The following is a 22,604-nucleotide window of genomic DNA, read 5'->3' on the forward strand; positions in this document are numbered from 1 at the left end:
AAGACATTCCGGCATCCGTTGTAACTCCAGTAAACCCAAACTGAGCTACTCTGGTTATTGAGACAGACTTCCAGGTGAAGCTTATTCAACTCCCTAGGGCTTTCCTATAAAATGACCAGACCATTGTCTGGAGACAGAAATGGCATCACAGGCTGTTCTTAGGCCTGAAGGAGGAACGCGTGCATGCTAATTTGTTTTACGGCAAGATTAATTAACAGAATAACCACATTGCACAGGGCTGAGCACTGATCCAATCAGCTTGGCATGCATGTTTTTTTCTATTACCCTCCATTGCATTAATACCCTCTAAAACAGGTGTCAAAATTAATAAGTGACATGTTTTATTCTACTACCCTCCATTGCATTAATACCCTCTAAAACAGGTGTCAAAATTAATAAGTGACAGGGGTAACTCCATTTTGATGATTAGTGAAAAGTCTTCAGTGATGTGAGTAGTTCTAAAGGAAATAATTGGTGACATTTTCTTTGGCAAAATTCTCAGAAATACAGCTAGCAGGAAGCAGCATAAACTGGTTTTTCATTGTGTAAACCTTACAATTCCACCACAAAATGTTGATCCCATTGATGAAACACTTGTGGAAATTTTGCCACTTCTTTACAGCTAGTGAGGAACTGATGGTAGACACAACTACCTTTTTTACACATTCCTGTTTCATTCCTCTTTGTGGCAAATGCTCAAGCTGCTGTTCCCCACACTCAGGAGGACTCAGATAAGGGTAGCAGATCTGCACCATGTCTTGAGTCTCTTTTACCAGCCACATCCCAGTGCCGCTTCTGACAGCTTTTCTGGTTTTCTGTGTCTCCTCTGTCTCTGTGGTATTTCTCATGCTCTTAGCACAGATGAAGTACGCTAATCCCTTTGCCCCTGAGGCATATCTTCATAACACAAGACAGCAAAGGCTAACCATACCCCATGCTTGCCCTGACCTTCAGAGAGTAGCAGAAGGATGTCAGTGTGGCTGCATCGCTTAAAACCTGGGTAAGCATCTGCATTGTGCAGTACATTGTGCAATGCAGACATACTCAGCTAAGCTTTTCATCATACACTAGTGACTTGGTAATGCACTTATTTTGGCTGAAGAGCTTTGCTGTTTCAGCTATGGTCAACTGCATCTTAAAATTATCCTGAGTCAGAGGAACTGTGATACTAAATAATGCCAGTGAAGGTTAGCTTGCCAAATAAAAATTTACTGTAATACACTGATAGAGTCCCTGACCTAACAGAGGTATCACTTATAAATCTCTAGTCTTCAAAGCAATTAAAAATAAATACTGTAAAAATCTACTGCCATCAACTACAATTTTTACTAAATTGCTTGACTATTTTTGTTTATGTAAAAAAGTAAAAAGAATTGCTTTTGATATCTTAATCTCTGTTTTATATCAGCTTTCTGTTTCTGGAATGTAAAGCAAAGATATTAAATATCCCATAAATCTATAACCAAGCTACTGGGAAAGAATCCATGAAAAGTAAATGCTGTAAGAAATGCAAAAGCTGGTTTGTCTGTCTAGTTAAGAAATTTCTAGTCACATCTAAATAGTTTCTTCTAAACAAAGTAGTACTTGATTGGTATTAATCAATTGTACATTATAGCAGTTTAGATTTTTGCCTTGGAAACGTACACTTGTGACATGCAAAGCTGCAGGTAGTTGCTTTAATTAGTTTTTCTTTTGAACAAGACACTTATTCCCTGAGGCAGGAAAATACATATATTAATAAATTATTTAAATTATAAACAAAGCAAAGTCTAATTACAAAAAGGCTGAGAAAAAGTGTGCCGTCCAAGCACTCCTGAACTGTTTCAAATGACTTAAAAATCTTCTTAAAAGTTTTTAGCAATTCAGGCCCAGTGTACTGCATTGGCTACAGCAGTGATCGATTTTGGTTCTTAAAGGGGATACATATACAGGACAAGATATTGAAATGATGCAGTTTATAAATCCAAAGATAAAAAAACAAAACACACCTCAAACTGCACCCTGCACATAGTCTGCCCTTGCAAAGAAGATCTAGAGCACCATGCAGGGGTGAAGAACACTGTGTGCTAACTGATGAAGGGTTCTGGAGAGGGAAAGCATTTTCAGAAATTAACTGGGAGTCACCAGAGCCACCCACACTTGTTTTTGCCCAGTAGTCTTTCCCAAGTGCAATACTTAAAATTAATAATGTACTTTTTATTGTTCTCTTTTGTTCTGTTTATTTTTTGTTACTTTTTTCCCCAATGAATTTCACAATTCTTGTACTTATCAAATAAAAAAACATGGTACTTTCCAGAAGTATCCAAAAGATATTTCTCCTGTCTATCATCATGAAAGGTTACCCTGTTCTTTACAGTTTTCTTCCAGAATATTTTTTTCATTGGCCACTGTCTGTGACAGGATACTGTGCCAGACAGGTTACTGTGTTAGGAGGATCTGTGGTCGTATTCAGCATGGCTGTTTTTACACTGTGTTCTTACAATACATGCACATAACTTTTGTACATTGATTTTCTGCAAGTCAGTAAGGCTGTATTCCACAAGTTGGGATATGACAAGTTGGGTATGTCTTAATCCATGCTGTTTAAACTGATCTTTTAAATTGAAGTGTGTGGTGACCAGTTCCTAAAACTACACTTTCAACAGAGAATTCATTGTAGCCCTTACTATAAGTAAGTTAATTATGTTTGCAAGCTATTGGCAGATATATTTTGAAGCTCAAAATATAGCATAGATGATCAGAAATGGGTGGCAATTTCATTTGAGCAGGATAAATGAAGATGAAAATGTATGTTCATTACTTGAGTAAAATGGGAGTAATGAAAATTCTAAATAATATAAAGGGCTGCAAGTTCCCATTTTTTAGCTGTCAATTGATAATGACACAAAGGTGGAAATATATGTGTTAGGCTAATATTAAGTGGAGATTGTTTTTGAATATGGGGAATGAATAATCCAAGCAAGAGTGACCTACTAGGCAGAATTCAGAAGGTAATCTATTGTCCTCAACTGCAAGGCCCTGAGCCTTGTAACTGCAGAGTTGGTCCTGCTTTGAGCAGGGGAGTGGACCAGGGAACTCCCAATGGTCATGTCTGGCCAAAATTATCCAGTAATTTTATGTTCCTATGTCTCTCTCTCCTAAAAATAGGAAGAGGCAAGGAAAAGTGAGTAAGGAGAGTGAAATCTCTTGTCTTCTCCAATAGGGATTGAGAAGAAAGCAGCTGCCCATATAGTATCCACTCTGGCCTGGGCAAAAGAATGAACAACAAGCAACAAGCTCCTATATAGCACGAAGGCTAAGGTACTTTCCACACATGTACATAGCTGCAGAACTTTGAAGTAAGCAGGACTTTGAAGGTGCTGACCAAAAGGATCTGTAAATGTGAAGATGCTGAGTGTGGGCTTTTAAGATGGTAATTTTCAGTATTCAAATACATGGATCACCCTTTTTCTTGAAACATGGCAGCAACAGGTAGTAGTGGTGATGTTAATGGTGCAATTATTCTTTTTTAAAGGAATAGGATTATTATAGCTCCTGTACAAGTTCTAGTAAAACTACTTTAACACCTGAGCTATAGGATAAAAGAGAAACTGTGGGTTTTTTCATTAACTATATGACTATTCTCAGGACTTAGGTGGTAAGAGCTTGTTCAGTGGCTGAAAATTAGGTGTTCTGACAACAGTGTTCTCTAGTGCCTTGGCAGCTACAAGCAGACAAGTGTCTCAGGATGATTCAATAAATAAGGTCATGTTTGCAACAATTTCTTCACAGACTATATAGGATGTACAACATTAGGATCAATGTGACAGTAATTTCTCTGGTTTTTTATAAAAGAGGAAAAGGAAGCAAAGAAAATATAAGAAGACAATATTTCAGAATGGAATAATACAAAGCTGTGGGCATTGATTTTGGATGGGACTTGGGTTACTTTTGTAGGTTTCTTGGTTTTGTTTTCTTTTTTTTTTTTTTTTTTGCATAGCCTTATTCAAACGTAAATAACTTTGAATTTTATCCTTGTATCTTACTCTTTTAAAATATACTCTCTGTACATTTTCTGGGCAGAAACAGTACTTGCTCTTGGCAACTCTCAGTTTTGCATAACGTCTGTAATGAGCTATGAAAATTAGATAAATACCATGAACTTTTTCTTACTATTTTTTTTATTTTTTTTTTTTTGCTAATCAAAACAACAGATTATGTTTCCTTATGCTCCAAGATACACAACTTAGGAGGAGGGGGTTATTTTGTCAAGAATATTTTACTTTCCTTATCCCTTATATAAACTCTTTCTGTATCAAAACAATAGTCTTTCATTCCTGAAGTCAACTGTATATGGAATCTTCAAAACACTCCCTTAGCTTAAAAAAAAAATAATAAAAAACCCTCTTCCCTTTGATGAAAAGGTACTTATAAAACCGGGTCATGTTAAATAGAAATACGTGACAAATGGGGTAGGCTGAAGCATACATCTCCTTGGGTTTCAGAATTTTATAGAGCACCAGCAGCACTTCATGATTTAAATTAGTAATGAAGACAACAGTGTATAGAGCCTCTGATAAGGAGTTTGTGGAAACCTTAAAGGGAGTGAAGCAATCGCAAACACTCATGCCTGATAAATAAAGGACTTCACTTCAGCTCCAGATGTCCTCTCTACCTCCTAAGATATCCATAGGCTAGCTTTTATTAAGTATGAGGTGTGCATTCTGAATAGGATATATAGTAGTACATGAAAGAACTGTATACCAAATACAAGAAAACTCCATAAGATTCTAATCCTAAATGTGGCAATTCACTTTATTATCCAAATAAGTTTGTTTTCTACAGGAAAATTTCTTTATGTTGTTTTGATCTTGCAAGTCAGGCAAACTCCTGGGAGGCCATATCCTCAAGTTTTGCACCTGAACTTTGGGACTATATTGCACAAATCTGTGTTGCTCACCGCAATATGGCAAACAGCACCAACATGTATTTCCAATGAGACAGTGGAGCATGAGGGGGCAATACTAGGTCAGCACCTGAAAACAGATGAAACAGTTCTGTCAGCACAGTGGGGTTAATAAGATTTATCTTTTAAGTCTTGGCATGGTTGCTCATTTTACCCATATAGGTGAAAGTAAAATTATTTTAATGGAAGTTGCATTAAACTAATTGAGAATCTCAGACTTTCAGACTTAAATATTTGTGTGAATATATGGAAATTTTTTTTCAAGATATCATAAACAATAAAAATAATTGTTTTAATTGTTTATTGTAAAAGAAAGAAAGCAAGAAAGCCAGCCTTTTATGCTTTGTGTAGTTTGGTTATTTTCTGATTGGAATTTTCATAAACTCCTGGAGGCGTTTGGAGCCCCCTTGCCACATTATAACTACAATAAAATCAACCTTCACATCTCAAACTTTCTCCAAAGGCAATTCTTTCCTCTGTGTCAGGAAGGAGTGGGAAGAAGGGGAGTTAACCAGATTAATGTTTGTCTAGCTAGCAGAATGCTTGTTGTCGTTGATCGGGACTCTAATTTATGTGACCACATGAGAGATAGGGAATCTCAGTCAGCAACTCTCTTGCTCACTACAGGAGGAAGATATTGGCCAAATTTCAAACCTATTATTTATTTTTGAAAATACAAGTTCCACTGGGATTTCCGTGATGAATAATTTTAGCCAGAGAGGGACATAGGACCAAATTAATACAGCCAGAAAGCCACATGGTGTAGCCAATGGCTGCTGAAAACTCTTAATGTAAAACAAAACGAATCAATTATTTCTTATTAATTATGATTTAATATTACAAAACTTCAAAATTCTATAATATTTCCTAATATTAAGCAAAGAAACAGGTTTTATTTGTTTGAATTAAAGATGAGTTAAGGAAAAGAAGAACTTGCCTCAGGAAGCAAGCATGAAATAAAGATGAAATAAAATTTGATACCAGGGCTGAAGTCCTGGGTGACAGTAGACAAGGAAGGATGAATAACAGAGTCATTAATTATCCAGGGAAGACTGACAAGACTTGAGGACTATCTTCCCAGATGGAAAGAACTGAAATGAAAGCTAGTGACTGGATCATACAGGAGAGAGCTGAAAAGGGGTAGCAAGCTCTGGGTTAAATATGATGAGAGTAACTGTTCAATGGGAAGGGTAATGAAAATGTTGTGCCAGAAAATATAAAGCAGGAAGGATGAGTTTCACCTCACCTCACTTTAAAAATCTTTGAGTTAGTCATTCAGATTCCCTTTATAGGCAATAAGTACTTCCAGGGAGTGAGTCACCTGACCTAAATTAGACATCTATCTTGAGATGAGATGAATCACACACTCAGAGTGTCTATTGATATCTATTGACTATAAAAGGAACCAGGACTTGCTTAGATGCAGACATCTACATTGCAGATGAATATCATCCTTAGGCATTTTACAGAGTAATTTGATAAACACCAAGAAAATCCATTATTTGGGGCCAAGCTTCAAATACAGAATGTGGGCACAGGGAATCTGGTACCTTCCACCTCACAATATAACTGGAAATAGGATTAATAGATTGGGTCCTAGGATAATCCTTTACTGAGTTGAGGAGAGGCCACAGGAGGAATGTTGCTCTGCAGAAAACTGCTGTTAATGACAATAATTAGACTAAATCAGAGGCTCTGCTTAAAAGACAGAAGTAAGATATGTGTTGGGTGGAGGAGAGAGAGAGCAAATGGAATGCGGGATAATGCATCTAATCAGAGACTGATATCAAAGTGTTAAAACTTTATTAAAAGCAGAATCTAAACAAATGCCTTTCTACTCCGCTCACCCTCCCAAATTCCTTAATGGAGAGTTTAAATGAAAATAAAAGTTCAAAATAAGTTCAATCACTCTAAAGAAGCTCTTATATCTGAACATTCTACAATGAGAGCAATTTGTTATATATTAACTGTAAGATTTAAGAAGTCAAATTTTAGAAAGGTGTGGCTCATGCTAGCAAAAAACTGCCACATATTTCAAATTTCCCATTCTTTTAAATATCATATGTTATATTTACACTTGCAGGCTATTGAATATAATCTGTGTTTTTAATTCTTTGATTGCTTTCTGCTCTGTAGTCTCACTTATGCACTGTGTCATCACTTGATTGAAGTGGACCAAAATTTTTACATTGACTTCTGTTGGTGCAATGCCAAATCTCATGCATCTACAAACACAAGGTATCCATCATCAGTAATATTTTGCTCTGTGTGCAAAAGATCAAGCAGAGGTGTTGATTTTGGCTGCCTTGGTTGGGGACTGCCAGTTTGAGAATCCTGGTGGAACCTCAGGTGCTATTCAATATTCACTATTATATTCACTATTTATATTATATTATTTATATTATATATATATTGGAATCACTATTTCAATAGTGGAAATAGTTAAAAATTAAAATTTTACTTTTTGTTCCACCTTTTTTCAGATAGACACATCCTGTCAATACACAACTTCCCTACTTTGCAATTAGGATGTTGCAGTATGCCCTGCATGGGATCACCCCTCTTCTTTGTGGAGGTAACTGTTTTCAGAAAGTGTTCTGCACTTTGTGGGATTTTCTGAGCTGTAATAATCAGAGAACCAAAGCATTTTTTCAAGGTAGCCATGATACAAGTTGAAATATAGATATTTAAGTCAAATACTGTTATTAAGCAGATGTACTTATAAAAAATTATGTTGTGTCTACAGTACAATAAAGTTACAACACTGATGACAGTAATTTTCTTTTCCCTAATACTGTACAAGAATTTTTTGAACAGGATTGTGAGTACATTACTGATAAATCAACAGCACAAACCCAGCAAATATGCAATAGATTAAATGAGGTATATGGTAAAATCCTCCCTTTAAAACTACAAAACTCCAGGGAGGCTAAAACATGGAAACATCTACATAAAAGTTGCTTGCATAATTCATGGCAAGGCTTAGTATCATCTCCATTAGAGCCAATATAAGGAATACAAAGGGAATTTTAAAACAACAAGTGAAACATTTGAATTTGCTCTGCATTCAGACTTAGTGTGGAGATTCCAGTGAATCTTAGAGTGCATTTCTTAGTTTAACATTTGTTTTGCTAATTCCTCCATGTCTCCATGGATTGTATTTACTGTTCTGTTGCTAATGCATTTTAAAGCTTTAAAGCTTTTAACCTTTAATCTCCACTTATTCAAGTGAGGTTAAGTGATCTTTTTCCTTACCTTGTGTCCAAAAGCAGGTCTTCAATCAAACATTCTTCTGAAAAGACCACACTCACACTTACCTACATCCTCATAAGCTTCCTTTTAAATGCGGAATCCTTTCTTAATGGTAATTCATAAGAAACATATTTAACAGTTAGTGCAGCATTCAAGAGCAAAATAAACACGGTTTTTTTCCCTGTATCTTTTCATATTTAAAGGGGGAGATGTGAAGCACACTTGACAGAGACACATAGACAGGGTGCTTCACAGCAAGAATGATATTACATTTATTTGAAGTGGTAGCGCAATACTACTACTGTACTGCAACACATAGATTTTGCTGAGATAAGAGCCAAGCATCAGGGAAAAAAACAGAAAATCAGATATGCTGTATCCAGGCAGATGTGTTTTTAAACAAATCAACTTCAGAATTAGTTTTGTCAGTGCAGATACTGAGTTATACTTAATTCAACAAAGACTTCAGGAAACAGCAATGTTTCTAAACATTCGTTCAGCTTTTCCATTGGCATTCCTCCCTGATTCAATCCCCAACACATTCCACCTTCCGGAGATGCCTTCATCTTTTTCTTGATGAAGAGGGAGCCTGGGAGGTGAGCTCGGAGCAAATAGCCAGCCTTTTGACAAAGAAAACTAGGAGTTAGTGTTCAGCCACCTTACACTACAAAGGGAGGCACACAAGTACTTGAAAAACCTGTGTCTACTATAACCCGTTTCAAAAATGTCAAGTTTTGGACCTTTGTTCTTGCTGTGCATGGGTAAGATAGGAATCTGAGGACAGCAGAAACAAAAGGCCTGCAGAAGAGGAAGTAAGTAGGCAGGAGACTATACAGGTCCTCAGATAGGTCTCTTAGTAGAAAAAAAAAAAAATCCCTTCTAGAATGGAGATTCACAGAGTACCTAAATCCAATTCTTATTTACTCCTTGGCCTCTAGGCTGAAATTGTCAACCAAGTCCCTGGTTGGCTAATCTGAGATTTGTTAATGAGATCTAATTACATGATTTGACCATGAAATCTTTCGTCTAGAATTTTCCATATCCTCCAAGATTCTGTATAAAAACAGTATGTGAAAACAGGGATGACATGAAAGTATCAGTTCAGGGAAATGTTAATATGCTGTTTCATTCTATGTGGATTACTGAACACAGTCAGTGTCAGTCTTAAAATGAAAACAAGTGAATGAGAAATCCAAACTTAAGAGGCTACAAAAACTGTGACTTTGAATTATGAGAGACAGATTCAAAGCTGGTTGTTGTCCTTAGGAATTTTTCTGCTTACCCTACAATCTGTCAGTCAGCTTCCAGACAAATCATACAGCAAAATATCCTTTCAGTATCAAAAGCTCAGGGTTGTTGCTTGTCTACTTTGTTCACATGATAAAAAATTACAAGAAATTTGAAACCAAATTAGTTCGGTAACTCGTGGAAAGTAGAAATACGGTTGACTCTCAGATGATGTAACAACATAAATATCGTGCTCAGTGACATTGCAAACCAGCAAATACCTCATTTCAGTATCCAATGGTATAAAAAAAAAAACTTTAAAGGAATCTCGCGGTAAGTTTGTTCAAAGATAGTATTCTAGGGTGTTTCTTTTTTTGTTTTGGTTTTAATTATAGCAATTGCCATTAATAAAAGATTCTGAGGTAAGGACTTGTGCATTCCATTCACTCAGTGCCGTGTTTAATTCCTATCAGTGTTCAATCACTTGTTACTTTATTTTTAGGGGCAAATTTATAGCAAGCTGCTGGATCACATGTACCCAAGTATTTGAAGTATCTGCAGCTGCTTACATTGCAAGAGGTCCAAGCTGCATTCCTGTCATGAATCATAGATTTGTGAGGGCAGAGCCACAAATATATATTAAAAAAATGTAGCTTACATGGCTTGAAATCAGATTTTAAACCACCTTCCTAAAGGGTTCATACTGCCAGAAGAGGTGGGGCACTCCTTCACCCAGGTTATGATCTCTTTCCCTGCACAGGGCATCTTTAGCCTCTTGTTATGAGCTTCTGCTGGGATGTTTGCTGGAGACACACCATACTCACTGTGTGACTGTAGATGGAAAGGATAATTAACAGAAAATTAACAGAAAATAATTCAGGACCAACTTCCCAGGGAGGGACAATGGATTTTGCATTGTCATTGACGCAAATTCTTTCCTGCAGGATTTGCTTGTGCAAACAGGACTTGGACCTATAACTTACGTCCTTTTGCTATATATGAGAGTGTCACCAAACAGCACGACAGTTACTGGTGGTGAAATAGGTGAGACAGGAAATCTATCATGCAAAAAATCGGTCTGTGGTGAATAGATCTATGTATCAGTGAATGTCTGCGTGTGTGAATGGACACAGACAGTGTAGTTCATTCTCAGTCACATTCTCTATTTTGAGAATGCCAGCAATTGCCAGGTTACTCTGAAAATATTTGGGACTAAAAAGTTTCTCAGCTGCTGTTGTGACTAGATAATAAAAATGAGAGTGATTGCTGTTAGTCACTAGTGATTGTTTTGTGATTCATTTTTAGCTTCCGATCATGAAGGAAAAAAACCTACCATGTGACACAGATATCAACCCAACCAATACAAATAGAGTTAAACAAACAGTTCATGAACAACATGTAGACTGAAATTAAAATAGTTCACCACTCCTTTTGTTTTTCTTTCCTTTACAGATTGGAATAATTCTGAAGGGAAAGAGGGTAAGTTCATATGTGAGTCACTAATCAGAGAGGGCTGAACTGCTTGCATAGTTTGAAAAATTCTCCGTATAATAAGATTAACATAACAATATAAGTATGTTCATTCAATAAGTAATAATTGTAATAATTATACTATGAAAATTAGAATTGATTAGAATCCTTTGGACTTCATAAAAAGTTCTGCAATTTTATTATATAAGACAAGAAGTCTCAAATACTGTACATGAAGGCAGGTGAGACTTTTAGATCACAGAAAGTTCCAATTTAAACGAAAACTATGTTTGCCAATCTGCATATATTTTATCCTTCAAAATGGCCACAAAAGCACTTGCCCAATTTCTTTCCTATTTTCCATATCCTGTATATCTTCCTGCTTTTCTTTCCTAATCTCCAATGCCAGTTTAATGATTCAAACCTAATTTTTATTCCAGGTCTTCTTTTTAACTGGAGATTAATGTTCAGTCCTCTGATAGTTTATAAAGAAATTGTGTCATCTTGTTACTTGCATTCTGAAGGAGATATCTGTAATTTCTTGATGCAGGGACAACATACAAATATTTTTCTCAGATAATAAGAAAAGAGCGAAGAATAGTAAAAGAGGATTTTCACAAAGCAGTATCTTGGGAAGATGAGAGTAATGCTTTATTTCAGTATTTAAAAGCCTCTTATGTGCTTCCCTGTGTTCAGTGCTAAAAATGCAACACTTTTGACATGCATACATACAATGAAATGAATGTGTCAGTGCTTTTCTAGGAGCATGCATTTGAATAAATAATACATAATCAAGTGGAGTAAAAAGCACCTGAGAATAATAGTGGACTGGGAAGTAACCTGTGCTTTTTTTTTTTCCTATTAACATTTTTTGTCAGTGCTTTATCTACCCTACAGAAGAAGGGATAGTTATGAGCTCAAACAAATACCATTTCTGAGCCCCTTCATGCACCTTGCCATCTGAGTTTAACTTCCCCTCTAAATCAGCTATTTGTGTGATCTCTTAATGTTGAGTTTGGAGGAAAGAACGAAATGTAGAATGACTTTTGTGTACGAATACCTGTCTTTTTTACTTCTGAATATCATAATGATATTTTATACCAGATTTTAAAGGCACATCTGTTTATCATTTCAGTGCTCATAAAGTGCTATCAAAAAATAATGACATATTATTTATAGGTATTGCAAAAGTGCTACCTATTAAAGGGTTTTCTGAGAATAGCAATCTATTACTCGTCAATCCATGCTGACCAGCAGTCTTTTTCAGACAATTTCCCACATTTGGTTTGTGTATGTATGTTTACATGGACGCACACAAAAGCCCAGAGAGATTCTTTGCTGAGTAAGAGCAAGCTGAGTTTCAGCCAGTTCTGCCTGGAAGCTTCATGGCCCTGCTAGTATGGAGTGCTCCTGAGCTAAAATAATCAGGGGAGGTTTAGGCTGGATATTAGGAAAAAGTTCTTCACACAGAGAGTGGTTGACCACTGGAACAGGCTCCCCAGGGAAGTGGTCACAGCACCAAGCCTGACAGAGTTTAAAAAGTGTTTGGACTCACTTTTGTCTCAGGCACATGGTGTGATCTTGGAGGTGTCCTGTGCAGGGCCAGGAGTTGGACTTCAATGATCCTTGTGGGTCACTTACAACTTGGAATATTCTATGATTTTGTGATTCTGTAAAATACTCTTTCTTGCACAGCACTCTTCACCATGGAGCTAGGCTCTGTTGTTAAAGAACAATATATATGATTCTACAGATTTTCCTAAGGTTATTGTTTTGGATTGATGACAGTGCCTAAAGAAACACATAATATAATTTCATTCAAATTACTTATAAAAGTGGGTTCAAATATTTGTTAAAGAATTACAGGGTAAGAATTTTCACAGCTAATTTGAAATCCCCTTGATTTCTTTTCTCTTCAAAAATGTTGCAGTTAATCATAGAGCAGAAACAACATCATATATTTAATCTCAATAAAAATAAAGAATAATTTTGTGGAGAACAAAGAGAACAAAGATGTATTCAATGCAACTATCCTCATTTAGACTGCACTGTTACCAGTACAAGAACCTTTTTTCCAAGAAGTCTGCAACATAACTATGACACCTTTTGCCCTAGCCTGGTTCAGACTTCTGGCTGCTACTACAGTACAGGTTATGTTTGTCAGAAAATATTCACAAAAATCAGAGCATGTCCCTGTCTGATTCTTCAACAAAAAATATTAACTAAACCACTTTCTTACTACTCCTGTTTTGAAGTATTTGCAAACAGTGACAGCAAATGAACAAATTAAATAAGTTCTTGTGTGAAATCACAAAAGACTATTTTGTTGTATATGACATTCAGTCAGACTAAAGAACTACACATTTGCATACCCTTGTTTCAGACTTTTATATAAAGTAAATGATCAATCAGTGTAGAAAAGACTAAAAATCAATAAAGCAAATACATTTTCCTTGTAACTTGTCCAAAGGTTGTGATTTAGTTACAGTGCAACTTAAGTTGTTGATTCAGTTACAGTATGTACGACAGTAAAATGTCTTTTTATTGATCACAAACTATGTGATCACAAAACAAAGAGAAGAGAGTTTAAAAATGCCAAGTCCAAAGAAGAATTTCATCTTAATGGGCTTTATTACAACCATTTCCCTCACTGTGTCTTGATCTGAAGTCCACAGGAGTGGACTTCAACAACTGTCTTTCCATCGACTGTAGTGAGTATTAAAATGGGTTTTTGAAATCTTATACAATTAAAAAATTGTAATAAAACCTACATATGAGAAACTTTCATTTGCCAGAAGCATTCCTCATATGGTGATTGTGTTGATGACAATGACATTTTACCATACAGAATGCAAACAGAAGAACTATGTAGAGAAGGAATAACTCACTTGAAAATTAAAAACCCAGATTTTCCTCAGTTTTTAAAGTGGAATTGCTGATTCAGTTTTTTAAAAAGTCATCTTTTAATGGAGGAGATTCTTGTCCATTCCTTAAATGGAGGACTTTGCAGACCAAGCCAACCACAGGTAACAACCACTGTGTATGGATTTTTTTATGTGTGTACACAAGTGTATATACATCAAGTGTAAAATGCCTCTTCTTAAAATCAGTTGTAATTTCTGACCTGGGAAGGCTGGCTAAGGGCAAAGGGAGAGGGAGAAGGATTTTGTTACCACAGGTGTAAAACAATTCTGGCACCAGCATTTGCAACCGCAGAACAGAAGAGTGTAATGATAGTTTACATTTTTTAAATTTCCAGGGGGACATATTTAACATCCTATGGGCTTATCACTTAAAAATACATGCCATCCTCAAATAAAATTCTTACTTTTAATAACTTCTACTTTGACCTTGCAAAACAGACAATGCCATGATCAATTATCCCTGAAGTCTTCCTTAAATCTCCTCTAAAATGTTGCCTACTCCAGTGAAAAAAAAAGGATCAGGATTTATAAAAAATTTGAAGTGAGGTGGTAAGTGACTGCCATCCTTTAAAATCAGGATGGCTTGGACATGAATTTCCATGCACCCCCTCCCTAATGTCAGTCTCTACAAAACTGACCATTGAATTTACCTTCATACAGCCTGAAGTGTCCCAGAAGGTCCAAAGTAACCAAACCTGAGTAAATAAAGAGATGGATGTGTTCCTGGGTTCTGGTTTTCCTCTGTAGTTCCTTAACACATAATAGATTTCATGTAGTTAGTCCATTAACCAAAAGACAGCGAGATTGTGGAAATTATTATAATTTAGAGTCACTTACTGCCTGTTTAAGACAAAACCAGAAATTGTTTTTCTAAGTAACTAATGAGAGTATTTACCTAAGGAATGAAACATCCAGGTACAAAGCCTCACTTCAGAATACCTGTATACCAAATAAAATAGTTGTGGCAAGGGGAGTTGAAACCAAGGAACTCGGCAGAATAGGTATGTGAGTGGCCTGGATCCAGCCTCTGCCTGTATGAGGTGAGAGCCTCTGTCACACTCTTCTAGCAGAATAGCTTCATTATTATTGTGAAGTAGAAAAGCATACCCTGCCTATACATGTTGCTGTATTTCGACCATGTTCACAGGATCAGGCCCATGATACTCCTAATGTGAGATTCCTGCTCTGGCTTAAACTTAAACAGTTTCAATGCCTGTGGTGATTTAGACTTTAAAAAGCTTTTCAAGTCCACCTCTACTAAATATTTAGTAGGAATACTCATTATTACTTATTAATCTTATTTGTACATGGTTCTTTCAGTGTTCATTCTTATCACTAAGGAATTGTTCTCTCATAGGAGAGATCTGACCACTAGCATGAGGTGGGGAAAAGAGAATAGGGTATGTGTGCCAAGATATGTGAAGCAGTTAAATATGGAAGTTATAGCCAAGCTCTTGCTTTGACCTTTGTACACTCTGTGATGTTTCAGTAAAGTGAGAGGTCATGGTACGTTCTCAAAGCATCTTAATATGGGCCACCAAGTGTTAAAACAGACAACAGAGCAACACAGCCATGAATTACAAAGACTGGTAGGGAAGTGTTAAGATTTTAAGTAAAAAGTATGCCAATGCTTTAAAAAGTGCAGTCTGGGCTGGAGGATATTGGAATATTGTATTCCTTCCTCCCTTCCCCCCCTCCTCCCCCCCACTTTCTGCTTCTATATTCCTATATTCTATATTGCAAACTGTAAAAAAACTGTAATGCATTTTGGATCACAGCTGCTTACTGTACCAAAATGCAGTACTGAATTTGGAAGAATGCATGGCACATTTTAAAATTATCTGTACCACAGATTCTGCAATGATAAGGGTTGACATTCCTGGGAGGTCAACTGCCAAATCAATTAAAGACAATTCGGATGTGGAGGCTGAGCTACTGATGGCATTTCTTCCCAGAAGATGATATGAAAGAAACACTCAGCTTCCTTGCTACAAACTTTCTGTTCTATTCTGCCTGGAGAAGGGAGAGACTTGGAAAGGATGTGTCCCATACATTTAAAGTGTACAATAAGAAGCTTCTAAAAGGATACAGAAAACAAAAGGAAAAATTTATGAAAATTTAATAACAAATAAAGATGAAATAAAAGAATATGACTTGCATGAACTTGGCAGAGGTAAGAGAGAATGGTTATCTTCTGGGAAGTAAATATGTAAGAAGATAAAAGACTTTGAAAACATATCTAAAAGACTTTGAAAATACATCTTTGGTTTGGTTGGTTGCTTGGTATCATAGTTCTTTGTCACATTAGTTTTTTCTATTACAAATAAATGTTTTGAAGAGATCTGTTTCATGAACTGACCTGCTAGAACAGTACAAATATGCTCTTTCACGTTACTCTGAATTGAATAAATAGCATTCTTTTTTTTTCCTTTGAAAAAAAGTCACTGTTATTCATCTAGTTCAACAGTCTCTCACTTTCCAGTATTGCAAGCCAGTTTTAGTTATTCTGATGAGTCACAGGGTTGTGCTGCCAGGAGGTTCTTTTGTATAGCCAATATCATTATTCCAAAACATTTCATTTTATTTTTGCTAGAACTTTATCTAAAATAACTTTGAGTCATTTAGTCCTAGATTTGTCCCATTCAGGTTTCAAGCATATAACTTACACAGAGGAGGTTAACAGTTTCCTGAATATGCAGAAGGCACCCTCAAAAGTTAAATCCGGTTCAATTCACCGCAACACTTCCTATTGTCATTTCACTCAATACTGAGAAAACCTCAAGTGACTGCTACTTACAGACACCTCAGTTAGGTGGGATTAATTCAGGTCCTCAAGTCTTTAAATCTGCACTAAGCACCTATTTTTAAAGACACACTATCTTTCATACAGATATCATGGCTCTGATACAAAATTTACTTGTGAAACTCTCATACATTTGGCAGGCTTGATGTTCAGAATTACATCTACGACCCTTAAATCCGAGCACCTAGAAATTATGGCATAAGGTATAGGACTGATGGGAAATGTCTACAGGTAGTCTAGCTACAGTAATTTTTACTAGCTGAAAAGTATATGAAATGTGTATTAATGAGATATGCAGTCCTGCAATCACCAAATCATGTTGGGATATATACTAGTGGGTTGCAAAATAAAGCAAAGTTTGAATAAGTAACTTCAATTTGTAATATTCTATACATAGCATAATTTGGAAAGAGATATACCAAGATCTTAGTTTTTCTTCAGATGAATTTGGGTTGCAAAGATTTGCTTCCCTTCCCTGTATAACTGCATTTCATTTTGCTATGAAAGACCATTTCCTGATGAACTGACAATTGTTCAGCTTCTAGCAGTACTCTTTGTTACTCTGTAAAGGAGCTCACTATACTACAGTTGCTGAGATTGCTGAGATTGTTGCAAAAATTCTTCACCAAAGTGATTTTTTACATACAAAATCAATGGGAACATTTTCTGAACTTTCAGTACTTCCCTTGTCCCCTCCTTTGTGTGTGTTTGTTTGTTCTTACTCAGCCCCATCATCATCTGGCATTGTTCTTGACTAATTGTAATGGACTGATTCTTAACATGTGTTGTCAGTGGATTGTTTGCTGGCATATCTGACAATATTACCATCTACTCCAATCTCTTATGAATTTTGGTGGTTTTATGTTGTGGAAATTTAATAAACAGGCTGGTAATTTAGAAAAAGAAATGTCAGCAAGATGTGTGGGATAGGACAAGGCCTACTCTATATCCCATATTCTTCAAATGCAATTGTTTCTTTTCAAAGCAGCACAGCTGTTCAGCAATCAAGGACTATCTGTATCCCATATGCTAAAGCCAGATGTCAATATCACTGTGTGTGAATTTGCAATGCACTGTTCTGAACAGCCAAACCATATTTCAGGGGAGGACATTGTCCAGGGAACTGAAGCGGGAGAGTTTCCACTACAGCTCCCTGCCAAAGTAGTAATAAATCCTTTCTTTAGGGTTTAGACAAAAGCTTTGCATTATGTGGAAAACTAACTCTTCTTTCTTAACCAATAAAGCAGCAAAACTACAAAGCAGTGTTTTAAAACATGCTTACCTCTCTCCACTGCCTAGGAAAGGCACAGAGTGTGAGCAGCTCAGATGAAAGCATCTACTTTTTGTCAAATGAATCCCACCCTCAGTGCATAGTCACATGTGATTACGAAAGTAGAGATTTACTACCCTCCACCCCTACAGTGCATGCTGTATCTTCCCACTCATTCCACCTCCCTGCACGAGATATGTTCATCATATGTGTCAGCCCCTCTGATCCCTTTAAATGCTCTTTGCTCAGCCAGTATTGCTGAGGTAGGTGGAAACCTACCACCATTCCAGTGACCCCAGCAGCATTTAAGATGCCTTGCTTTCTTGGTCATTTACTTTCCCATCTACTAGTAGTGCTAGTAGTCTCCCACTTTTCTTCTTGCTCCGTATCTGAATCCTATCAGTACAAATCACTGATTTAGATAGATTGAGGGAGATCATGGACAGATCCTGTGTCCCTTGGAGCACAACATCTGAGTCAGGGTTGGATGTTGGAGAAGAGCTGTCTCACATACCAGAATGACTCTAAAGATGATATTAAAAAAAAATTGAGACTACAATGAAAATTCTTCTAGAGATCTATTCTTGTGCTACCATGAAAAAAAAATCTTTCTGGAGTAAACCAAATGTTGGTAATAAGGCATTGAAATTCCAGGCAAAACTAATGAAAAATTAAAACAGAAGTGATGTGGTATTCAACATTCTAAATGACAATTCTTAGGCAAAATGAAGGGGCAGAAACTGTGAATACATACTGGATAAAAGGAAATACATTATTGGATTTCCTTTTTTATTCACCAAACCCCTAGATTCCCATCACATACTGAATTCTCTACAGTTCATTATAATATAAATCTCACCCTTTTTCCATACACAGTGAACCTATTCATCATCAATGAACAAGTATCTTACACCATTAATTTTTTACATTTAAGTCCAAGGCTATTGCTGGCACGGAAGCTACAAGACCCCCCAGGAGGGAGTATAAAATTGTACACTGAATCATGAACATTAGAAGTTACACAACCACAAGTGAATGACCTCACATTTCAAATAGTTTGATCCAGGATGGTCTTTTTAAGTGAGAGAGACTGCAAGGTTGCTTGTGTGCACATAAATCAGTGGAGCACATGGAAATTGCATATAAGAATAATTCAAACAGAATTTTTGCTGTGTGTATACCAGTAACAGTTTGAGAAGCACAAAGCTTTCACCACAGTTGAAATGAGTCTGTTCTTTTTCATATATGAATATAATTCGCCCCCCCTTCTCCCCCATACTATTCAAAGGACAGATGTAATTTACATTTTTCCTTTCCTGGATGATACCAGATGGTTAACAAAGTGCTGCAGGAGCTGAATTCAGAGGAAAAGAGATGGATCCTATTTCCAAGAACTGCATAAAGTTCCAAATTTCTGTTTAAAGGTTTTTACAGCACTTTGTTCCCAACAGTTTATTGCATCCTGACTAAAGCAATTTTGGCATACAATCCCAATAGGATAGCTTTGCCCTCATATATGTTAAAACTACTTCAAACCTTTGACATCTGATTGAAAATGTTAACTTCTCAGGCATTCTTTGTTAGCCAAAGAACAAGTATCCTGGCAGCACCCAGGATACTGACATCAAAATAGCCCCCAAAGAAGTAAGTCAATCTCCTCTTGCTACACAATAAGGCACATGTGGTCTTTGAGGGACTGTATGTAAAGGAAAATTGTTCTAAAGTAGCTGAGTAGCTTGACAGCTACTCAATACAACATTTGAGTCTCATGAATGGTAACTCTGAGACTTGAAGGTGTTCAGACACACTCTCAGTTTAAAAAGAACCATACCCAAGGGTTTTAGAGAAGTCTGTTTGACTTCTGAGTTGATTAATGAAATCATTGGATAAAAGGAGGTGTTTGCACTGCATGAATGAGCTCTCCTAACAAGAAAATGGCTGGGATCTAGCCAGCAGAAGACAGCATCGACCTATCCCTTCTCCAGAGCTTAGTCCCAGGGTTTGCAGAGATGCACGCCTAATTACGTCGGTTTCAGGCTGTTGCACACAATCTGACATTAGGTATTCACAAAAGCCCAGCCTGCTTTTCTAAATCCAACCTGCCTTCTGCATAACAGTTTATGGTTTAAACACTCATGAGGGATGCAGGAAGTTTAGATACCTGAGTCTTTTTAGCTTGAGCTGTACCCTAAACTTCATGCTGTAGACCAGCTATGCACTGTACTTTCCTCCTGTATAAGCTTTGTTCTTTTGAGCAAGGTCCAGATTTAAGACAGATCATTTTCTTACTGCTGGAAGGAGAAGAACAAATAATTCAGGAACCTCTTGGGTAGGTCGCTCAGCTGGGAGAGGGGAGACCTGGTTCAGGTCCTGACCTTAGTCTCTACTTTTTTTCTAAATCTCACGCATGCAAACTGCATAAACATCTCTGGGAGGGGAATCAGGCATCTCCCTGCTCCCTGCAGAGTGCCCTAACTGTGAGGTCTCAGAGATCTGGGCAAGTTATCACTCAGCATGTGGGACACTGAATCATCCTCTCAAGATGCCTTTCTTACTTGTCTGACTAAGCTGCCCGAACACCTAATTTAGGTGCTTTGACTTATTCCCTGAGCACTGGGCAGAAATTTTGTAGGCACTGCAAAGATAAAGTTCAAAACAGGCATTATCAAACTAGCTCTAAATCACTTTTCAAAGGTCTTGCTGAAGTCCTAAGTCCACTAAATGCACATGAAAAAGAAAGTCACCCGGAGTAGTTTCTATTTTTACATATTTGTTTTGCCTCAGTCATTCTTGCATCTGTTTAATTGCTGGGAAACTGTGCACTAGTGCAGTCCTTTCCTAGCCAGGGATGTTCTCTCCAATTGCAGACCCTTAGGTTGGCCTGACAGATAAAGACATCATCATCATTGCCATGAAGGTGAACAGAAGATGTGGCAAGGCAGAAGAATGGTTGACAATCCGTATGGCAGTATGCCTGGCAGGAGGTGTCAATTCCCTACCACAAAGGCTGTCCTCAGATTCTTCTCCTAAGGAGAAAACAAGAGAAATCAGACCACTCACAGGGACACAATGTTGAAGAGGACAAAGGGCAAGCCTAAAGAGAATAGCAGAGTATAGTATAGCACTGCAAAGAATACAGTATTCATTCTCTGCTCTTGCCTCCCAGTGATTTTGCTGCCTTGCCCTCTGTCCTTTATATTCTTTAGCTATTAAAGGAATTAAAAATTCAATAATGCACATTAAAAACTGCAGCCTTGACCCGAAGGAATGGAAATAACTGTTGAGGATCTCTAAACTTTCTCAGAGAAAGCACACAAGGACATTTACAAACTTGCAATTCATAAAAGAGCAGCAAATTATTTCTTTATTCTATGCATCTATAAGGCTTGTGTTATTTTTATGCAGAAGGTCAAATTAATTCCACATGTAATTCAACACAGCAAGTGAAGCTGCATTGTGTCTTCATACGGCCATATAGATTACCTAGACTATCATTTAAAAAACAACTAATTACCACAGTTAAAAAATATTTGTAATAAAACAAATTAACATTTCATCATGTTCCTTCCTATGGCACATTAAAGCTGTGGCTGTTGGTCTTCTACTGTTCTGTCTTAAATCTATGACAGAGTATTAGAAGTGTTTTTTGGCCTGTGGTTTGAGGGGGTGTTTGGAATATATGTTCCATGAATACTTCAGGACTATCCTATTTTTTGCATGTGATTGGAAAGGACTGGTTTTAGTAATCTAGGTGGTCTGTTCTATCCTATGATCTTATCTTTTGGTTTTTCAAAGTTTTCATCATATACTTTACAATATATCTTTCACACTCTTGGACTGGATTGCTACTCTCAAACCGCTAATGGATAAAATTTAACTGTTTGTTACAGAGAAAAACGTCTGAAGTGTCAACTAGTTGGACAGTATTCACTCCCAACAGTGGGATATCAATCAGAAAAAGTGCATCTCACCATAGGTTAAAGAAACATCTTTCTCCGTTTTGTGACTTTAGCTGTATTTTGTTTCTATTGAAAAAAGGTATTTTTCTGTGTAAGGCAAGTAGTTACTACTGTATCTGGCATCTATTTGAGACTCTATCTGGTCATCCTGATTTATCTTTGTCAAATAGTAAGCCCTTTGGCTACAGCCTTATTTTCCCCACAGGTGTAAAAAATGCAAAACTGTAATTTATAAAACAGAAGATGACAGAATCCCATTTGTACAATACATTTAGATGCCAAAAGGTAATCTTATTACAAATAACACAATCTTCTCACAGCACTTGCTATATTATTTTCCGGGTGGTCTAAAAAGTTGATTCAGAGAATAATGCCACAACAGCAACTCGTAGTTCCTAAGGCCAAATAGCCAGATGTGTCAATAATCAGTGCAAACTGGAAACAGATGTACGTCCTTGTTGAATAACAAATGTAATGAAAATACTTCCTTAGCTCTCTCATGCTTTCACACACACAAGAATTTATGTCTTCCATATTTTTTAATTGAATTTATTTTCCGCTTCATTTTTATGTCACCAGGATCTCTTTCAAAATCTTAGTCACTTCACAATGAAGTAATAAAGATTAGTATATCTGCAGCAATTGCTTAATATCTGGTCAAGTTGGTTCTACCTGATCATTTTATCAGCAAAATTCCTTATCATTGAGATAAGATGAAAACTGTTTAAGGCAGATGTGAAGGCCAAGTCTGGGT

General features: G+C 36.7%; 1 long non-coding RNA gene across 1 annotated transcript; it reads left to right on the forward strand.

Moving 5' to 3' along the window:
- The first annotated feature begins 10,114 nt into the window (after positions 1-10,114).
- On the forward strand, positions 10,115-21,064 carry LOC113948956. The gene is made up of 3 exons (XR_003528277.1): positions 10,115-10,139; positions 10,877-10,903; positions 20,759-21,064. It is a non-coding gene; the product is annotated as an uncharacterized LOC113948956 (long non-coding RNA).
- The last annotated feature ends 1,540 nt before the right edge of the window (positions 21,065-22,604 follow it).

The sequence above is a fragment of the Corapipo altera genome, unplaced genomic scaffold (genome assembly GCF_003945725.1).
Source record: "Corapipo altera isolate COAL_440 unplaced genomic scaffold, ASM394572v1 0, whole genome shotgun sequence".
Lineage (NCBI taxonomy): Eukaryota > Metazoa > Chordata > Aves > Passeriformes > Pipridae > Corapipo > Corapipo altera.